A 19,460-nucleotide genomic window follows, 5' to 3' on the forward strand; every position below is an offset into this window, starting at 1 on the left:
AGCCTCTTCATTCTTTCGTTCATGCTCTCCTCTCTTGGGGTGTCTGACTCAAATTAGTGTTCTTTAGTCATATTTTATGTTCTTCTGTTCATTTTAAAAATACTTTAATTAAAAATATTTCATGCTGGGCGCAGTGGCTCACGCCTGTAATCCCAGCACTTTGGGAGGCCGAGGTGGACAGATCACGAGGTCAGCGGTTTGAGACCAGCCTGGCCAACATGGCTAACCTGTCTCTACTGAAAATACAAAAATTAGCCAGGTGTGGTGGCACGCACCTGTAGTCCCAGGTGCTGAGTCCTCAGGAGGCTGAGACAGGAGAATCGCTTGAAACCTGGGAGGCAGAGGCTGCAGTGAGCCTAGACTGCGCCATTGCACTCTAGCTTGGGTGACAGAGTTGCACTACAGCCTGAGTGACAGAGCAAGATTCTGTCTCAACAAAAAAAAAATTCACTTAGCACCTTTCTGAGAATTAGGAGAAACCAGTTGGCCATTTCAGGATACCTTTTCTTTTTTTGTGTTCATTAAAGCTTGAATTGTGGCAAGGAAGTACAGAAGAAAAAGAAAAATGTCAACTTTTTTGTCTAATTAGGGACAGTGAGCTATGGGTACCTTCTGTAGTTCTCGTTCTAAGAGAGTTTTGTATTTAGGGGAACTGAGGCCGTGAGGGTGCAGGCCTTTAGGGCCAGATTGAGCTGGGCTTCACTATTGGCTCTGCTTCTTGCTAGCTGTGACTTTGCCAGTTCCCTCACCTCCCTGAGCTTTGCTTTCCTCCTCTGTAGTGTGGAGATGTAAAAGGTTTACCTTGCAGGGTCATTGGCAAGATTAAGCAAGGAAAATTGTATGAAGTCCCTAATACAGAATAGGTACTGAATACATTCCTGTTCCCTCTCTTCACTCTTAAATGTCTGTTAATGAATGGAACTGCAGAGAAGCAAGTAGAGTAAGTTTAATACATTTTACATCTGACATTAAGCTATTAAGGGTATGGATTCCCACTCCTACCTGAGGATTTTAGACTTTGAATCAAAGTTGAGTCACTGAAGAGGGCAAAAAATGTCTAATTTTAGGATGGGAAGGCGGTCTTAAAAACACCTTCAGTGTTTTTACATCTGTCTGAATTGGAAATGTCTATTCAGACAGTCTTCTCTATTCAGGTCTGTGTATTCAGTCTGTCTGTCTGCCTGTCTATCTGTCCATTTTAAGGAAAGTTCCTGGCAAAAGATGGTTTTTTTTTTTAGGATTTGAAGGAGATTGCACCGCAGTGCTTGAATTACTCTTCTGGTTACAGTGTGGTAAAGTGTAACATTCTGTGTGGGAAAAGAGCCTCTGTAGTTTTATGGGATGTTAAATTAGGCCTGTCATTTAGATCTTACATTAATAACAAAAACACAGTTCCTCCCATTTGCTGCAGTAATGAGTAATTAATATAATGCAAAGGTCAGAGTGAGAGAGACTGAAATATAAATGGAAGTAGGAAGGCCTATACATTGTATGTGGAAGGCAGTTATATTTTTTCACCTTTGGTCAGGCAGTGATCTATATTTCCTTTTTAAAATTTGTGAATAGTGGATTATATTTGGCACCAGTATCTCACCATCTTTTAAAGGATATATTATTTTAGGGAAATTTGGGAGATTATTGCTCAGGTACAGAGGTCCTCATTCTTGACTGCCCTGTGATGATCATCTGTGGACCTTTATGAATCCAGCTGCCTGGGCGTGAGTTCCCTGGTGACTCTGAATCACAGCCAGAGCAGGAAGCACTGTGGGCTGGTCTATTCCTCATTTTCCAGATGAGTGGACGTTGTTGGCAGGAGCTTGACAGATTTGCCCAAGATCAGGAACTTAACTGCCCCTTCCTTTCTCCCCCTACCCCAACTCCACCTCATTCCATGTGTAGTATGAATTAATTTTTATAGTTAGTCATGTGGGTTTATAGTATAGTGTGGATTTTTTATTTAACAATGTGAACCTGACATGGCATTCCGTTTTTAGTCTTTGACCCAGGGCAACAGTTCCATTCTCTTAACCTTTCGCCATGGTCTTGCCAGATCTGCAAACCGAGCCTATTCGCAGGGTTTTCTTCGGTTAATCACTACAGTTGGTAGCTCATACCTGTGTTGTTGTTGCTTTTTCCCACATATTCACGTTGTGCATGTATTAAACTATGAAGTGTGGTCCAGGTTTTTAGGAGGATTTTTAGATGTATTTTTAGGAAACTTGAAAATACATGATATCTCTTGGATAAACTTTTGGTAAACTTGATTCCTATTTTTAATGTAAAGCTCCCTGACAGTATTTTATTGATCTTTTTAAATTTCCTCAATCTTATAATCTGAGCACTAGTAAGCAGTGGTTTTAAAGATTTGTCTTGTATTTGGAAGACCGATTATTATTGCAAAAATGCCCTTGCATTGCATCTTGCCAGAAAAATTGGCATTAGTAAGCCGTCGGTATTTGAAAACACCAAGTTTAGATAGGAACAACACAGGCCCAGTACTGGAACTGTTTATATATAGATTGTAACAGACATAATGAAAACCACTTAGGATTAGCAAAAGTTGATTATTGTTTCACAATGTGGTCCTTCTGTCTTTGGGAAACCAAGATAGACTACAAGTCTGGTCACATGGTGGTTTGGTGTAAGAGTCTTCCTTGCTCCATTGTGAACTGGGTGTGTGTCCCCATGTCTCAATAACTGCTGAGGCCTTCATTCTAGATGAACAAAGCTGTAGATTTTTCATGAGAGACCATAGTAGACACACATGGGAAAGGAAGTGTTAGGAGAGTGAAGCCGTCAGGGTATATTTTCCACTCTTGACATCACAGGGGTGTGTGACAAAATTCACAAGCTCCCCTTCCTTACGACAAATGTTTAACCACCATGATTTGCTTACTTCACAGGAAAGATACTTAAATTCCTTTTCGTAATGGTCAAGCATTCTTTCCTAGTTAAAGATTCTAATTCCTTTCATTCTTAGGAACTTAAAGAATTGACTGATTTATTAATATAAAAACTCAAATGCGGCTAGAGTGGGGACTGAGGAACACATGTGAACGTGCGCTGTCATCTCTGTTAAGCAGAGGGATTTATTAGGAAACTAGTCCCTTTAGAAGCTAGCTGGTAAATTAATTTTGTGGTTAGTAGTATCTTTAGCTTAACATTGTCATCCTAGTTTTCCTTGGCAAGCAAGAGAGAGGCTGGAGCCAATGAGGACTGGCCACAGTTCTTTGGGGGTGTTATTTAACAAGATGCACGTTGTCTGTTTTAGAAATAGAGTAACTGTCCTTTAGGCTCTCTCTTCTGTGGGCCACTGTTGCTTTACAGTGCTACCGCAGGAAAAGGTAAGTTGGAAGTCTTATTTTTCTCCCTAAGACTGCTAGTTTGATCTTTTTATGCATTATGACAATGTCTTGAGTGCAGTGGACTGAATTACTTTATCAAGTGGAACAAATAACATATCATACCTTCAGAGGATGGTTATGAACTGTGTATTTCTCTGAAAGTGAATGAGCAAGAACCCAGATGAAATTTCTGTTTTGGAGGCAGGCAGTGTGTACATTTGGTCTCCAACTCAAGACTTGAGTTGTGTTCCAGAGTCTAACTCAGTTATTTGTAACTCAGATCTACCAGTAGTAGTTTCTATCTATTGTTTTGATTCAGCATTGTAAGTGGTGGGTACGTTCCCAGGCTAGACTGAAGGAATCTGTTGAATTCACAGCAGTTTTTGAAATTGTTTATGGTGATAGTGGAATTCTGGATCTTGGGAGCTGGTAGTCATGTGAAAGAGAAGAAAGGACTCATGCCGCATGCCCTGAGAGCCTCCCTGTGCAGGCTGTGTGGTTGGTGTCCAGAGGCCTCATGTCACTGCAGCCCTCCAGGTCTGTGCTGGCCCTCCTTGTTCTTCTTCCTCCTTCCTCTCTCTCTTAATTTGAAGCTTCTACTCCCCTGGTTAAGCTCACTTCCTTTAAATCATGGTAGCAAAGCACGTGCTTCAAATTCATTTCCCTACTAGACTACCACTGTTATTCAGGGTTGGGATGACTACAGGCTTTATTCATGTCATTTCACTCATGTTCTTTAACCCTTTTAGAGGTGTACAATGTTAATATTTTTAAAGAGGAGGTTCCTTACTGATAAACAGATTGTCTCTTTGGAATATTTGCGTTCAGTCATTGCAGCAAGGTTTCAAGGGGAAAGTTGAGCAGAGGCATGTGAAGTCAGGCAGAGCCTATGTAAGGAGGCTAGCTAGTCCTGATACCTGGAATCAGGAAGAAACCATGCCTGCTTTAGAAAGATTCTTCCTGTTACTCCAAAACAGTGACTCTGCTAAATTTTTTTTCAAAATACTTATGAACCTTTTTTTTTCCTTTTCCGTTTGGGAACTTCACAGTTTGAAAGGGTCTTAGGTTTTGGCAAAGTGGCTTGGTTTCTGTGACCTTTGGGAAGTTGATCAGGGCATGGTAGTGATTGTAAATTTCATGTCTATTTTTCTGTTCTTTTATAAACTTACCAAAAAGCCACTTTTTTCATCAAACAGTGGGAAATTATTGACCTCTCCATTCTGTTAGTGCCTCTGTGAAGGGTTTGAACTACCTGGTTTCAAAGAACTCTTCTCATTCAAACATTATATGCAAAATATATTAGGGACTTGATTTTTCTGGTGTCATTTTAAAAATTCATATTCACAAAGTCTGTTATGGCAAGCTTAGTGTTTTGATTTACTTTTAAATTATGTAAGAGTTTAAAAAATACATTACAAGCCTCCTCCAGCCCTCAAGCACATGACTCTTTGATGGTGAATTCTGCAGTGTAGGCTGTGAGCTCTGTGGGAATTCAGGAGACAGGCATTGGAGAGTCAGTGTTTGTGGACACTGGGAGTGAGATCCTGCCTGAGGATGTGCCTAATAGTACTGGGCTGACTCAGAACTGGTGTAATTAGGGAAGAGTAGTGTAAGATGGGTAGATGAGATGGCCCTGATTGTGGAAAGTGATGATAATAGGTTATGCATTTATACAATATGTTAGAGTAAAATGTAACTATGGTTTGGTTATGGAGTTATAAAGGTAGATGAAAGTGTAGTTTGTGGGTACCACTAGTGTTAGTGATTTCTATGCTAATACTAATTACATTTGGGATTGAATGACTAGAAATTGAGTATAGAATTATTTTCTAGTTTGTGAAAGTAAACACCTTATAATACTGCTATATTCCACGTTCCTTAAAGATAGAGGATATCGGCCGGGCGCGGTGGCTCAAGCCTGTAATCCCAGTACTTTGGGAGGCCGAGGCGGGCGGATCACGAGGTCAAGAGATCGAGACCATCCTGGCTAACACGGTGAAACCCCGTCTCTACTAAAAAAATACAAAAAGCTAGCCGGGCGAGGTGGCGGGCGCCTGTAGTCCCAGCTACTCCGGAGGCTGAGGCAGGAGAATGGTGTGAACCCGGGAGGCGGAGCTTGCAGTGAGCTGAGATCCGGCCACTGCACTCCAGCCCGGGCGACAGAGCGAGACTCCGTCTCAAAAAAAAAAAAAAAAAAAAAAAAAAGATAGAGGATATCTTACACATTTTGGTGCCTCCATTTCCTAGCATATTGCCTGCTGCATAGTAGCCGCTCAATAAATGTTAATTGAGTAATTTAATTTCAACTTTGCATGATACACTTGTGATATTGTCAGTCTTTCCATTTTCCTAGAAGATGAAAGGAATAAAGATGTTTTCTGTAGCCTAGGACTACTAATTATAAATATTTGCCGGGTATGGTGGCTCATACTTGTAATCCCAGCACTTTGGGAGACCGAGGCGGGTGGATCACCTGAGGTCAGGATGTCGAGACCAAACTGGCTAACATGGTGAAACCCTGTCTCTACTAAAAATACAAGAAATTAGCTGGGGTGGTGGCAGGTGCCTGTATTCCCAGCTACTCGGGAGGCTGAAGCAGGAAAATGGCGTGAACCTGGGAGACGGAGCTTGCAGTGAGCTGAGATTGCACCACTGCACTCCAGCCTGGGCAGTCCAGCCGGGGTGACAAAGCAAGACTGCATCTCAAAAAAAAAAAAAAAAGTCTTATTATGTTATTGTAAGCTAACTTCATAATTTTCATTGTAAATAAATATGTTAGCAAGATGTTTATATGTGTAAATTTACACACACACAGACATGTATGCACATTCCTTTATTGAAACATGGTTTATTTGTAAAGCAAATTTTGGGGTTTTGATTATTTAAGCATATATTCTGATAAAAAGCAGGATAACACAACACTTTGGTACTCATTGAAAATTTACTTAATTGATTTCTTGAATAAATTAAAAATATTGGCAGCATGGGTTTCTTATGGCTGTATTTTATAGCTCTGGTTAGCAAGTTTGTGTGTGCGTGTGTGTGTCTGTATGAGTGTTTGAGACAGGGTCTTGCTCTGTCACCCAGGCTGGAGTGCAGTGGTGTGATTGAAGCTCAGTGCAGCCTCGCCCTCCCAGGCTCAAGTGATCCTCCTCTCGAGTAGCTAGGATTACAGGCATACGCCACTGTGCCTGGCTAATGTTTTAATATTTTTGTAGAGATAGGGTCTCACTGTGTTCCTCAGGCTGGTTTCCAACTCCTGAGCTCAAGTGATCCTCTCGCCTCAGCCTCCCAAAGTGCTGGGATTATAGGCGTGAGCCACTGTGCCCGGCCTGGTTAGCAAGTTTGACTTTAGAGTCAATAAAGTAACATCCCAACAGAAGCATACTTTCATTTAAGAATGAAGATAGGTATGAGAAGAACCATAATTTCTGTCAAGGGGATTTAAAGTTAAAGTAGCCATTGAAAAAGCTGTTTTCCTTCACTATCTTTCTCTTCTTGAGTTTCTCATCCTTTAATGCGCTATTGTCATTGCCTTATGTTCTCCCTGGAGGAGGAGGAGGAGGTGAAGGTGGAGGTTTGTCTGTAGTGGACCCCTAGGTGTTCCCTGCCCAGCACCAGAGAAACCATAGGGCAGGCCCTAGGGCATTTGAGTGACTCCTGGAGCCCCAAGGATTTAATGTATTTGAGAATTCATTTGACTTGAGAATTTGACAAGAACCGAGTAAGTTAAGATAGGGTGAATTGTGCACCACTTCAACTGTTAAAATGATCTCGTCACTTAGGAGTTCATTTATACATATTAAAGTTTGAAAAACTGTAGACTTTTGTTTATGTTGTATTCACGATAAGTGGTCACAAAAAATGAATTATTTTGTAATTGCGTGTGTGTGTGTGTGTGTGTGTGTGTGTGTTATTTCTGGCAGTTTTTAGAGAGTACCATAAACCATAAATGTAGTTGTTTAAAAACGTATTAGGGATAGGAAGCCCCTGGATCTTTTTGCTGGCCTTCTACTTAAAATTATTTTAAAATTATTGTCCTACTTTCATTTGAGGAATAGATAATTTGTCTTTGGTTACTATTATGATGTCCAATTAATTTAACATAGAGAATTAAAGATTATAATTTTCAAGTCTTGATACATTTTGGAAGGAAAATGGGTTTGGGAGAGTTAGGGCTGCAGTTTTACCAGCTGCGGCTGATAAAAGCTTCTGATAGTATTCACTCTTAGAATATTTAGCCCAAATGTTTCCTTCTGAAAGTGGGCTGTGTTTATTTGTCTTCACTTCCCTAGAGATATTTTCATTTTATTGGTGAAATTGAATGTGTGGAGTTTTCCTCCTGGAGAGCCTGAGACCTTCTTCTAAAGGTATTGAATGGTGCTAAAGTATTTGTTTGGTAGTAACTACATTGTCTCCAGTGAGTTAAATTCTTACAGTTTCTTGTACTCTATTGTAGATACTGATATTGAGTGTTTTGGTTTTTTTTTCTTCCCTTTAGAAGATACATATGCTGATAAGTATTTTTAATTTTAACAAAAGGGATCAGGCAGACAAAATTATTTTTCCTAAGGTGTAGTAAGATTGCAAGCACTATACTTTCCTATTTCTATAGGATGTCTGAAAATTCCAGAAACATAGGGAGATTTTTATTTTAAACAGTGTTAGTTTTCATTTTCTTTTCTTTTTTTTTTTGTTTTTTGTTTTTTGAGGTGGAGTCTCGCTTTGTTGCCCAGGCTGGAGTACAGTGGCACAATCTCTGCTCACTGCAACCTCTGCCTCCCAGATTCAAGCGATTCTCCTGCCTCAGCCTCCCGAGTAGCTGGGACTACAGGCACCCACCACCACGCCCGGCTAATTTTTTATATTTTTAGTAGAGACAGGGTTTTAAAGTGTTAGCCAGGATGGTCTCGATCTCCTGACCTTGTGATCCACCAGCCTTGGCCTTCCAAAGGGCTGGGATTACAGGCGTGAGCCACTGCGCCCAGCCTAATTTTTGTATTTTTAATACAGATGGGGTTTCACAATGTTGGCCAGACTGATCTTGAACTCCTTAACTCAGGTGATCCACCTGCCTCAGCTTCCCAAAGTGCTGGGATTACAGGTGTGAGCCACTGTGCCCGGCCTAGTTTTCATTTTCAAATAGCACACTCAATATGTTTTTCTTCAAGCTCCACACACTTTTGTGAGCAAAAGTATGTAATTTTAAAGCCGTGGATCCAATTATTAATGTGAAAAGGTAATTACATTTAAAAAAATAAATTTTAAAGTATTTTTCCCATGGTTTTACTCTTTTCAGATACTTGTCAACAGAAGGCTCTTTGAAGCTACTACTAAGAGGTAGTAACAAAGTCTTTCTCCACACCAAAGAGAAGGTGGGAAGGCACCCCAACCATTTGGTTGCATGAGTCAAATTAGGCATCACTGTTGATGCACCCTTCATATCTAAAACAGTTTTAAATTCAGTTGACTTCAAGTCTTTTGACTCCATCATCTCTGTTTCTGCTGAGACTGTGACTTGTGGCCTGGACAAGTGCATTGACTTCCTAACTAGCTTCCCTGAATCCTCTCAGATGCTCCCACCTGCAGATCCATTCTCCAGCTTCATTCAACATGAGCTTTTAAAATGCAAATCTAATTATGTCACATACTCATACTTAAAAAATTTCCTGTGGCTCCCAAGACTGCAAGTAAAGATAAAATCCTTAACATGGCCTAGAAAGCCCTCTGTGATCTGGGTTCTGCTGATCTTCCAGCCTCTTCTACCCTTTGCCTCTGGGCTCCAGTCCCTGCGGGCTAAGTAGTCCAGATTCTGACAAGTGCTTGCTTTTGATACAGACTCTTGATATTTTGTTGTTCCTCCCAGCTGGGACTCACTTTTCTTCTCTTACTGCCCAGTTGACTTCTCGTTCTTTGATTTCAGCTTAAGTGTCGCTTCTCTGACTGGTTGTGTTCCCCTGATTATTGACTCAGTTACCTTGTGTTCTTCTGCATTCCAGCACTTGCCACAGCAGCATGCTAATGTTTGCATGAATATCTGATTGTGGTGTGTCTCCTGCAGTGGATTGTAAGCTCCATGAGAGCAGGGGCCAGGCTGCTTGCTCACAGTTATGTCTCTCATGTCTAGTATGGTGCTAGGTGCATGGTCAAAGCCCAGTGAATAGTTGTTGAATAAAAGAATGACTGGGATTAAGGACCTATTCAACATTCATAGTTGAGTATATGTGTAATATGTATAACCCTGTGGATGTTATTAAGTAATTTACTAACTGGTTTGCAGTGAGTTGTGTCTTTTTTACTGGGGGGATGTGGACTGTATCCCAGTAGACTCTGATAGGACCCTAGAAATCATTCATTTTAGTTCTTCCATTTTATAGATGAAGAAACAAACAACCTGAGGACCAAAATGATCTAGCTGGGTCGGTGACTATGTCAAGATAAATTTGTGTCTGACATCCAAGTCAGAGATTTTCCTACTCTCCTTTAATGTTCCTTTGAAACACTGTCAGGAGTACATATTCATTTAATTCATTTAATCTCTGCTTGCCCAAGATATGGGTTAAAAAGGGAAGGCTGAAATTCTTCAGGTGAAGGTGATTATTTTGTTTTTTGACACTGCTAGTTTTGCCTGTGACTAGCCTTATGAAGTTTTTAATAAAAATATCCCCCATCCCTTTTTAAGATATGAGCATCCAGTAATTTCATTTCCTGGTATAACAACATTGCCAAAGAATTAATAAAATTTTATTGTCTACTCCATATGACTAAGTAGTGAAAAACAGACTTAACAAGTTTGAACAGTCATACACAGTGTGTTTTTTACCAGTTGTTGATAAGAAAAGTAGGTCATCAATATAGAAAGAATGTTTAGAAACATATTCAAGGATTAATTTTTTTTTTTTTTTTGAGGCAGAATCTCGTTCTGTCACCAAGCTGGAGTGCAGTGGCGATCTTGGCTCACTGCGAATTCCAACTCCCAGGTTCAAGCGATTCTCCTGCCTCAGCCTCCTGAGTAGCTGGGATTATAGGCATGTGCCACCATGCCTGGATAATTTTTGCATTTTTAGTAGAGACGGGGTTTCACCGTGTTGGCCAGGATGATCTCGATCTCCTGACCTTGTGATCCGCCCGCCTCGGCCTCCCAAAGTGCTGGGATTACAGGCGTGAGCCACCCCACCCGGCTTCGAGGATTAATTTTTCAGTGAGATTGCTAGGTCACTCATGTCTATAAAAGTTCTGCAGTTGGTTTAAGACCTCTTGGGATTAATTTGACTCTTTGAGTTGTGTTCTGCTCTTTGAAGAGAGACACAGAATTCAGCTTCTGAGTCTGGTCTCTTGTGGTGCACTTTAGGGAGATGGCTGCTGCCTCAGGCAATTTTATGTGGTTCCGCAGCGTGTCCGCAGTGTGTCCCCGGTGGGCAGGTAGCGCCTGCCTTTGTCTTCCCAAGGGAGGTTTCTTCAGCAATGCTTTTTCAAAGCTCCAGGGACCAAAAGAGGTGGTTGTGTTTATAAAGATGCTGGTGATAAGCAGAAAATTGGGAGATGTGGAGGATTGTAAACATGTCATCCTTGCACATTATCTCTGTAATAGAAATATATATATATCTGTCATTGAAGAGCTAGAGATGATTTCGAAGTCCTTATATTTTCTCACATTTTAGTAACTGCAAAATTTCTGTAGTGTCATTCCTATATTTTAAGTGAGTTACAGGCCTCATTATGGCATCTTTTAGTTCATAAAAGATAAAAGGGTCTCTCTTTAATAAGGTGTGAGAGAATTATAGCTTTTATTTATTTATTTTTTTTTATTTTAAGAGACATGGTCTCGCTTTGTCTTCTGGGTTCAAGTTCAGTGGTGCAGTAATAGCTCAGTGCAGCCTCAAACTCCTGGGCTCAAGGGATCCTCCTGCTTCAACCTCCCAAACTGCTGGGATTACTGGCATGAGCCACCACACGCAGTCCAATTTTAGGAATTTTATCTTTTGTCTTCAGGTTTGTTATGTGTTACTGTTTTGCTGCTCATTTTACTTCTTTTTTTTTTTTTTTTTTTTTTTGAGACGGAGTCTCGCTCTGTCACCCAGGCTGGAGTGCAGTGGCCAGATCTCAGCTCACTGTAAGCTCCGCCTCCCGGGTTTACGCCATTCTCCTGCCTCAGCCTCCCGAGTAGCTGGGATTACAGGCGCCGCCACCTCGCCCGGCTAGTTTTTTGTATTTTTAGTAGAGACGGGGTTTCACAGTGTTAGCCAGGATGGTCTCGATCTCCTGACCTCGTGATCCGCCTGTCTCGGCCTCCCAAAGTGCTGGGATTACAGGCTTGAGCCACCGCGCCCGGCCAACTCATTTTACTTCTTGTCAGACTTGATTTTCAGCAGTCATTTTCACAGCGTCACATTCCGCTCTGCAATGCGCTCACTGACTTTCTGCTTCACATTGCCGGTGAGTGCTTACGTTTGACGTTATGTGGTCCCCAACCTCTCTTTGTAAGAAGTTCCTAAAATAAGTATAGATTATAAAATGTAAATATAGGAATGCTCGTCTTTGAAAACTTTAGAAAGTATGATACCTCTTTATTATACCTCACCTTTTTTTTTTTTTTGAGACGGAGTCTGGCTCTGTCCTCCAGGCTGGAGTGCAGTGGCCGGATCTCAGCTCACTACAAGCTCCGCCTCCCGGGTTTACGCTATTCTCCTGCCTCAGCCTCCGGAGTAGCCTGGACTACAGGCGCCCGGGATTACAGGCGCCTGCCACCTCGCCCGGCTAATTTTTTGCATTTTTTTAGTAGAGACGAGGTTTCACTGTGTTAGCCAGGATGGTCTCGATCTCCTGACCTCGTGATCCGCCTGTCTCGGCCTCCCAAAGTGCTGGGATTACAGGCTTGAGCCACCGCGCCCAGCTATACCTCACCTTTTATTTTTATTTTTATTTTTTTGGGGGGTCTCACTCTGTCACCTAGGCTGGAGTGCGGTGTCGTGATCTCAGCTCGCTGCAATCTCTGCCTCCCAGGCTCAAGCGATCCTCCTGCCCTCAGCCTCCTGAGTAGCTGGGACACAGGTATATACCACCATGCCCGGCTAATTTTTTGTATTTTTGGTAGAGATGAGATTTTGCCACGTTGCCCAGGCTGGTCTCCAACTCCTGAGCTCAGCCTCCCAAAGTGCTGGAAATACAGGTGTGAACCACCACACCTGTAATGTCTCACCTGTTAGATATTATCCTCGGAGTGTGTGTATGTGTGTGTTTCTAGTGTTTTATGCGTGCTCTTTCAGGTTGTTCCTTTTTTTTTTTTTTGGCTCACTGGAACATCCACCTCCAGGGTTCAAGCGATTCTCCTGCCTCAGCCTCCTGAGAGTAGTTGGGACTACAGTTGTGCGCTACCACACCATGCTAATTTTTGTGTTTTTAGTAGAGATGGGGTTTCACTATGTTAGCCAGGATGGTCTCAATCTCTTGATTTCGTGGTCTGCCCACCTTGGCCTCCCAAAGTGCTGGGATTACAGGTGTGAGCCACCATGTCCAGCCCAGGTTGTTCTTTTCTTGGACAACTGAGCACATAGTCCTCTGGCTAAACTAAGGATTTTCAGTGAGAAGCAAGATTTGCTTCCTTGGTCATAACAGATGCCCTCTGTTGTTTGTCTCAGTACATTTGAATGCCTACAGCTGGTTTCTGTATTTTGATTTTTCCATTTTAACTCATGTTTATAAAGTGTACGCAAAGTGCAGTTTCATATTTAAGTGTTATACAAACTGGCCAACTGGACTGGGGGCTGTCAAAGCAGCACCCGCAGGATAGCGCTCTAAGTCCCATTGTTGGCTGATGTGGAGAAACTGAATTGTATATATGATTTGGGATTGATGGTTGGAAAAGTATGACAGTTCATGGGCCGAAAAGTTGGAATTGCCCTGTACTTTGTAGTTTGAGGTCTCTGCTTCTTTCTCAGAAGTTCTTTATCTTTGGAGGAGTTATATGTCTCTAGGCTGAAATGTGATGAGCCTGGAATTGATGAGCTTCGGAACCCTCTCCAGTCCTACCTTTGAGGCCAGAGCCTGGAGGCTTCTTGGTAGATCTTATTTGCATTTTCTCTTTATTCTTAGAAACTTTAAAAACTAAAGGATATTGAGTTATTGAATTGAAACAAAATGCACTTTTACTGGTATGCCTCATTCTTGGCATCTTACCTGTTACCTGGATTAATAATGATGGGATGAAACTATTTGGAAGGCTATAATGCATGTGAATTTTTTTCCCTTAATTTTTACCATTCCTGGTGTCATGATCAATTGAACCAACATCAAGGCTATTCATACTTGCAGTCAGTCGGTCATGCTAAGTGGTCAGTAGTTTTTCTAGAAAAAACATTTTTTTCGCCGGGCGTGGTGGCTCAAGCCTGTAATCCCAGCACTTTGGGAGGCCGAGGCGGGCGAATCACGAGGTCGGGAGATCAAGACCATCCTGGCTAACCCGGTGAAACCCTGTCTCTACTAAAAATACAAAAAACTAGCCGGGCGCGGTGGCGGGCGCCTGTAGTCCCGGCTACTCGGGAGGCTGAGGCAGGAGAATGGCGTAAACCCAGGAGGCAGAGCTTGCAGTGAGCCGAGATCGTGACAGAGCAAGACTCCGTCTCAAAAAAAAAAAAAACAAAACATTTTTTTCAACAAGTTTGTGTCAGCAGTGGAATACGAATCTCTTTCAGCCAAAACTGCTGTGTATGAGGAGAGCTGTTGTGTATCTGACATTTTGCTGTGCTTTATAGCAAATGTTGCATGTGGTCCTTTTTCTTCCTTTTTTAAACAGCTTCTATTAAAATAGATAAGGCATGTTTTTTTCTTGGAATGTCTTATGTATGAACCTGTTAAAGAGTTGCATGCAGTAAAAATATGCCGTTTGTTAGGCATATTTTTTCTCAAAAAATTCTTTCTTTGAGTGTCACTGCTGGATTTCATTTAGAAAATTTGAAAAAGCTCAGCTATCTCATATTCAGAAATGTTTACTTTTTTTTTTTTTAAGAGACCTGATCTTGCTAGAGTGCAGTGGCATGATCATAGCATACTGCAGCCTCAAACTCCTAGACTCAAGCAGTCTCCCTGCATCAGCCTTCATAGAGACAGTGTCTCATTATGTTGTCCAGGCTGATCTTGAACCCCTGGCCTTAAGCGATCTTCCCACCTCAGCCTCCCAGAATGCTGGGATTACAGGCATGAGCCAACATGCCCGGCCAAATTTTTATATTTAATCAGAGTACCTCCTATGTTTGCTTTGGGTGTCTGCTCTCTTGTGAATGTGTATTCTGTATTCTGTGTAGGCTTACATATTATTACATTTCCAGCTTCTTCTTCTTCTTTTTTTTTTTTTTTTTTTGGAGACAGAGTTTTGCTTGTTGACCAGGCTGGGGTGTAGTGGCACAATCTTGGCTCACTGTACCCTCCACCCCCTGGGTTCAAGCAGTTCTCATGCCTCAGCCCCCTGAGTAGGTGGGATTACAGGCACCCGCCACCACGCCCAGCTAATATTTTGTCTTTTAGTAGAGACGGAGTTTCACCATGTTGGCCAGGCTGTTCTCAAACTCCTGAGCTCAGGCAATCCACCTGTCTCAGTCTTCCAAAGTGCTAGGATTTACAGGTGTGAGCCACCTTGCCCGGTCTCCAGCTTCTTAAAAGGAATTTTTAACTACTGTCATTGTCATTTAAATAGCTGAGTTTAGGATACTTGTCTCCTCATCTGCTATCTTACCTGCCTTTTTCTATTAAATAACACATCGGATCTCTTCTACGTTAAAGTACCTGCCATACAGGTAACAGTGGCTTGGAGGGAACATGGTCTTTTCCTCTAATGGGACATTTTAGACTCTTCTTGCGGTTGCACTGGCTGAGGGAGCATTCTCTGCCCACTGAACACTTGAGTAATTGATGCCCTGGAATGGTCTCAGCAAATGGGCTGAGCAGGATTTTGCTACTAGTAGGGGTTTTCCTGTATGTGTTCTAGCAGGATGTGTTTCCTTTTGTATGAACCATAGAAGTACATCTGCTGGAATCTTTAAACAGATAGCTTTTCAATAAACAGGAAAAATGTCAACATTGTCATTTTTTATGAGATGGAAGTAGAGGGAATAGAGAAAAAAATGTAACATTTACTCAGGTGTTTTGAGTGCATTTTATTTGGTGCTGTTGCAATATAAATACCCTGTCTTGTCTGCATTTTTTCCTCCTAACACCCAACATCATGTTTCCTAAATAACTTATAAGATAACTTTTCTTTTTTTTTTTTTGAGATGGAGGTTTGCTCTGTCACTCAAGCTGGAGTGCAGTGATGCAATCTCGGTTCACTGCAACCTCTGCCTCCCAAGTTCAAGCAATTGGCCTACCTTAGCCTCCTGAATAGCTGGGATTATAGGCGTGTACCACCACACCCAGCTAATTTTTGTATTTTTAGTAGAGATGGGGTTTCGCCATGTTGGCCAGTCTAGTCTCGAACTCCTGACCTCAGGTGATCCACTTGTCTCGGCCTCCCAAAGTGCTGGGATTACAGGCGTGAGCCACCATGCCTGGCCCTTTTCTTTCCTTTGTATTTTGTTTTTTGAGACATGGTCTTGCTCTGATACCCAGGCTGGAGTGCAGTGGCATGATCATGGCCCACTGCAGCCTTGATTTCCTGGGCTCCAGCAATCCTCCCACCTCAGCTCCCCGAGTAACTGGGACCACGGGGGAGTACTACAGCATCAGAGCCAGCTAATTTTTTTTATTTTTTGTAGAGATAGGGTCTTACTATGTTGCCTGGGCTGATCTTATACTCCTTGGCTCAAGTGATCCTCCTGCCTCGTCCTCCCAGAATGCTGGGAGTACAACTATGAACCACCGTGCCTGGCATATAAATTTTCTACATTTAACTTCACATAGTAGTATTATAAGGAGCATGCCTTAACACTCTCCTAGAGGTTGAAGATTATCAGCTGACTAATAAGATGATTATTGCAAGAGTACAAATTTTCTCTGACAAAGCCTTTAAACCATAGAGGTAGACCTTATTTTTACTTGTTCTTGGTTAAAATGTTCACCCAACATGTAAGACACATTTTAAGCTGGGTGCTGTGGCTCACACCTGTAATCCCAGCACTTTGGGAGGCCAAGGCAGGCGGATCACGAGATCAAGAGATCGAGACCATCTTGGCCAATATGGTGAAAACCCATCTCTACTAAAAATACAAAAATTAGCAGGGTGTAGTGGCGTGCACCTGTAGTCCCAGCTACTCAGGAGGCTGAGGCAGGAGAATCGCTTGAACCCGGGAGACGGATGTTGCAGTGAGCTAAGATTGTGCCACTGCACTCCTCCAGCCTGGCAACAGAGTGAGACTCAGTCTCAAACAAAAACAAAAGGAACAACCTGAAAGAGCACGCATAAAACACTAGAAACACACACACACACACACACACACACACACCCCGAGGATAATATCTAAAAGGTGAGACAGGTGCGGTGGTTCACACCTGTATTCCCAGCACTTTGGGAGGCTGGTTTATAGTATATATATATAATCAAATAATCTGCAACCATCAACACAGTCAATTTAGAACATTTTCATTACCTCAAAAGAAAATAAGAAAATGTTCAGTTGTAAACTTCCGAATTAACATGGCCTATCATCAAACTTAGGAGTTCTGTTATCAGCTATCTTGTCCCAAACTGATCAAATCATAAATTAGATGACTAAAATGTCCCCCTAAAACTAAAGCATTTTATAAAGGGATCTAATTCTCGAAAAAAAAAAAAAAAGTAAGTGAAAAAATCCTGGACTAACACAATAGGCACAAATTCCAAGGAAATACTAGGTATGATTTTAAATGTCCTGTCAGAGAGTGGTTCATTTTTTTTTTTTTTTTTTTTTAAATAGAACATTTTCGTTACCTCAGAAGAAACACACCAGGCATGGTGGCTCATGCCTGTAATCCAAGCAATTTGGAAGGCTGAGATGGAAATATTCCTTAAAGCCAAAAAATTAGTTAGAGACCAGCCTGGGCAACATGGTGAGACCCCCATCTCTACCAAAAAAAAAAATTAGCCTGGTGTGGTGGCATACGCTTGTGGTCCCAGCTACTTGGGAGGCTGAGGTGGGAGGACTGCTTGAGCTCAGGAGTTTCAGGCTGCGATGAGCTATGATTGAACACTACACAGAGTGCAGAGTGAGACTCTGTCTCTAAAAACAAAATAGACTGGGCGCGGTAGCTCACGCCTGTAATCCCAGCACTTTGGGAGGCCGAGGTGGGCGGATCACCTGAGGTCAGGAGTTTGAGACCAGCCTGGCCAACATGGTGAAACCCCCATCTCTACTAAAAATACAAAAATTAGCTGGGTGTGGTGGCGGGCACCTGTAATCCCAGCTATTCGGGAGGCTGAGGCAGGAGAATTGCTTGAACCTGGGAGGCGGAGGTTGCAGTGAGCTGAGTTTGAGTCATTGCACTCCAGCCTGGGCAACAGAGCAAGACTCCGTCTCAAAAAAAAAATAATAAAAATAAATAAATAAATAAATACTTTTTTTTTTTAAAGAAGAAGAAATGTTATACTCTTACGAGTTAGCTATCCCTTTGTATTACCTTGTTTCCCTCCTACACAGCTCTAAGCAACCATGAATCTACTTTCTGTCTCTCTAGATTTGCCTATTTTGGACTTTCATATAAATTAGTATGTAGATTTTTATGACTGGTTTCGTTCGTTTATAATGTTTTTAAGATTCATCCAAGTCGTAGCATGTATTAGTACTTCATTCCTTTTTATTGCTGAATAATATTCTGTTGTACAGGTAATATCAGATTTTGTTTATCCATTGGATACAATGGATAGTCTGTATTTGGGTTGCTTCTACCCTTTGGCTATTGTAAATAATGCTGCTATGAAGACTCATGTACAAGTATTTGTTTGACTACCTGTTTTCAGTTCTTATGAGTGTATGCCTATGAGTGGATTGCTGGGTCTTACGGTATTTCTTTGTTTAATTGTTTGAGGAACTGCCAGACTTTCCCACATCAGCTGCAACATTTTGCATTTCCACTAGGAGTGTATGAGGATTCTGATTTGTCTACATTCTCATCGACCCTTGTTATTCTCAGAATTTTTTTATTTTAACCATCCTGGTGGGTATGGAATAGTCTCTCATTGTGGTTTTGATTTTCACTTCTCCATTGATTAATGATGTCCAGCAACTTTTCATGTGTATTGGACATGTGTATGTCTTCTTTGGAAAATGTCTGTTCAAGTCCTTTGATTCATTTTTAAATTGGACTGTGTTTTTATTATTGAATTGTAGGAGTTCTTTATATATTCTAGATACAAGTGCCTTATCGGATATAAGGTTTGCAAAAGTTTTCTCCCATTCTATGAGTTGTCTTCAATTTCTTGATGGTGTCCTTTGAGGCACAAAAGTTATAAATTTTGATGGAATCCAGGTTTTCTAATTTTTCTTTTGTTGCTTGTGCTTTTGGTGTCATGTCTTAGAATCCTTTGCCCAATCCAAGGCCATGAAGATTTACTCCTGTGTTTTCTTCTCAGTTTTATAGTTTTAGCTCTTATATCTAGGTGTTTGATCTGTTTTGAGTTAGCTATTTTACATATTGTTCCAGTACCATCTGTTGAGAAGAGTTTTTCCATTGAATTGTCTTGGTACTCTTGTTGAAAATCAGTTGACCAAAGATGTATGAGTTTACTTCTAGGCTTTAATTATTTTCCATTGATATAAATATCTCTCCTTATTCCAGTACCACACTGTCTTGATTACTGTTGCTTTGTAGTGAGGTAGGTTTTGAAATCAGGAAATAGGAGTCTTCCTAACTTGTTCTCTTTTTTCCCTCCAAGGTCATTTGGGTATTTTTGGATCCCTTGCAATTCCTTCATCCATTTCTACAAATAATTCATCTGGGAGTCTGATAGGGATTGCATTAAATCTGTATCTTAGTTTGGGGAATCTTGCCATCTCAATGCTAAGTCTTCTGATTTTTGAACTTGGAATTTCTTTTCATTCAGTTGTGTCTTTCATTTCTTTCAACAGTGTTTTGAGTTTTCAGAGTACGGGTCTTTCACCTCCTTGATTAAGTTTATTTCTAAGTATTTCATTTCTAATCTATTGTGAGTGG

General features: G+C 41.4%; 1 protein-coding gene across 3 annotated transcripts in view; it reads left to right on the forward strand.

Annotated features, from left to right (window-relative positions):
- CORO1C (coronin 1C) overlaps positions 1-19,460 on the forward strand; it is a 119,836-nt gene that overhangs the window by 39,576 nt on the left and 60,800 nt on the right. The window contains exon 1 of one of the 3 annotated variants that reach the window (XM_033220733.1): positions 3,326-3,344. The exons of the other annotated variants lie outside the window; for them this stretch is intronic. The gene's annotated coding sequence lies outside the window, so the exon portion shown is untranslated. Of the gene's footprint in view, positions 1-3,325; positions 3,345-19,460 lie in introns of those variants that run through there. 3 annotated transcript variants of the gene reach the window in all.

The sequence above is a fragment of the Trachypithecus francoisi genome, unplaced genomic scaffold (genome assembly GCF_009764315.1).
Source record: "Trachypithecus francoisi isolate TF-2019V2 unplaced genomic scaffold, Tfra_2.0 Lachesis_group11, whole genome shotgun sequence".
Classification (NCBI taxonomy): Eukaryota; Metazoa; Chordata; class Mammalia; order Primates; family Cercopithecidae; genus Trachypithecus; species Trachypithecus francoisi.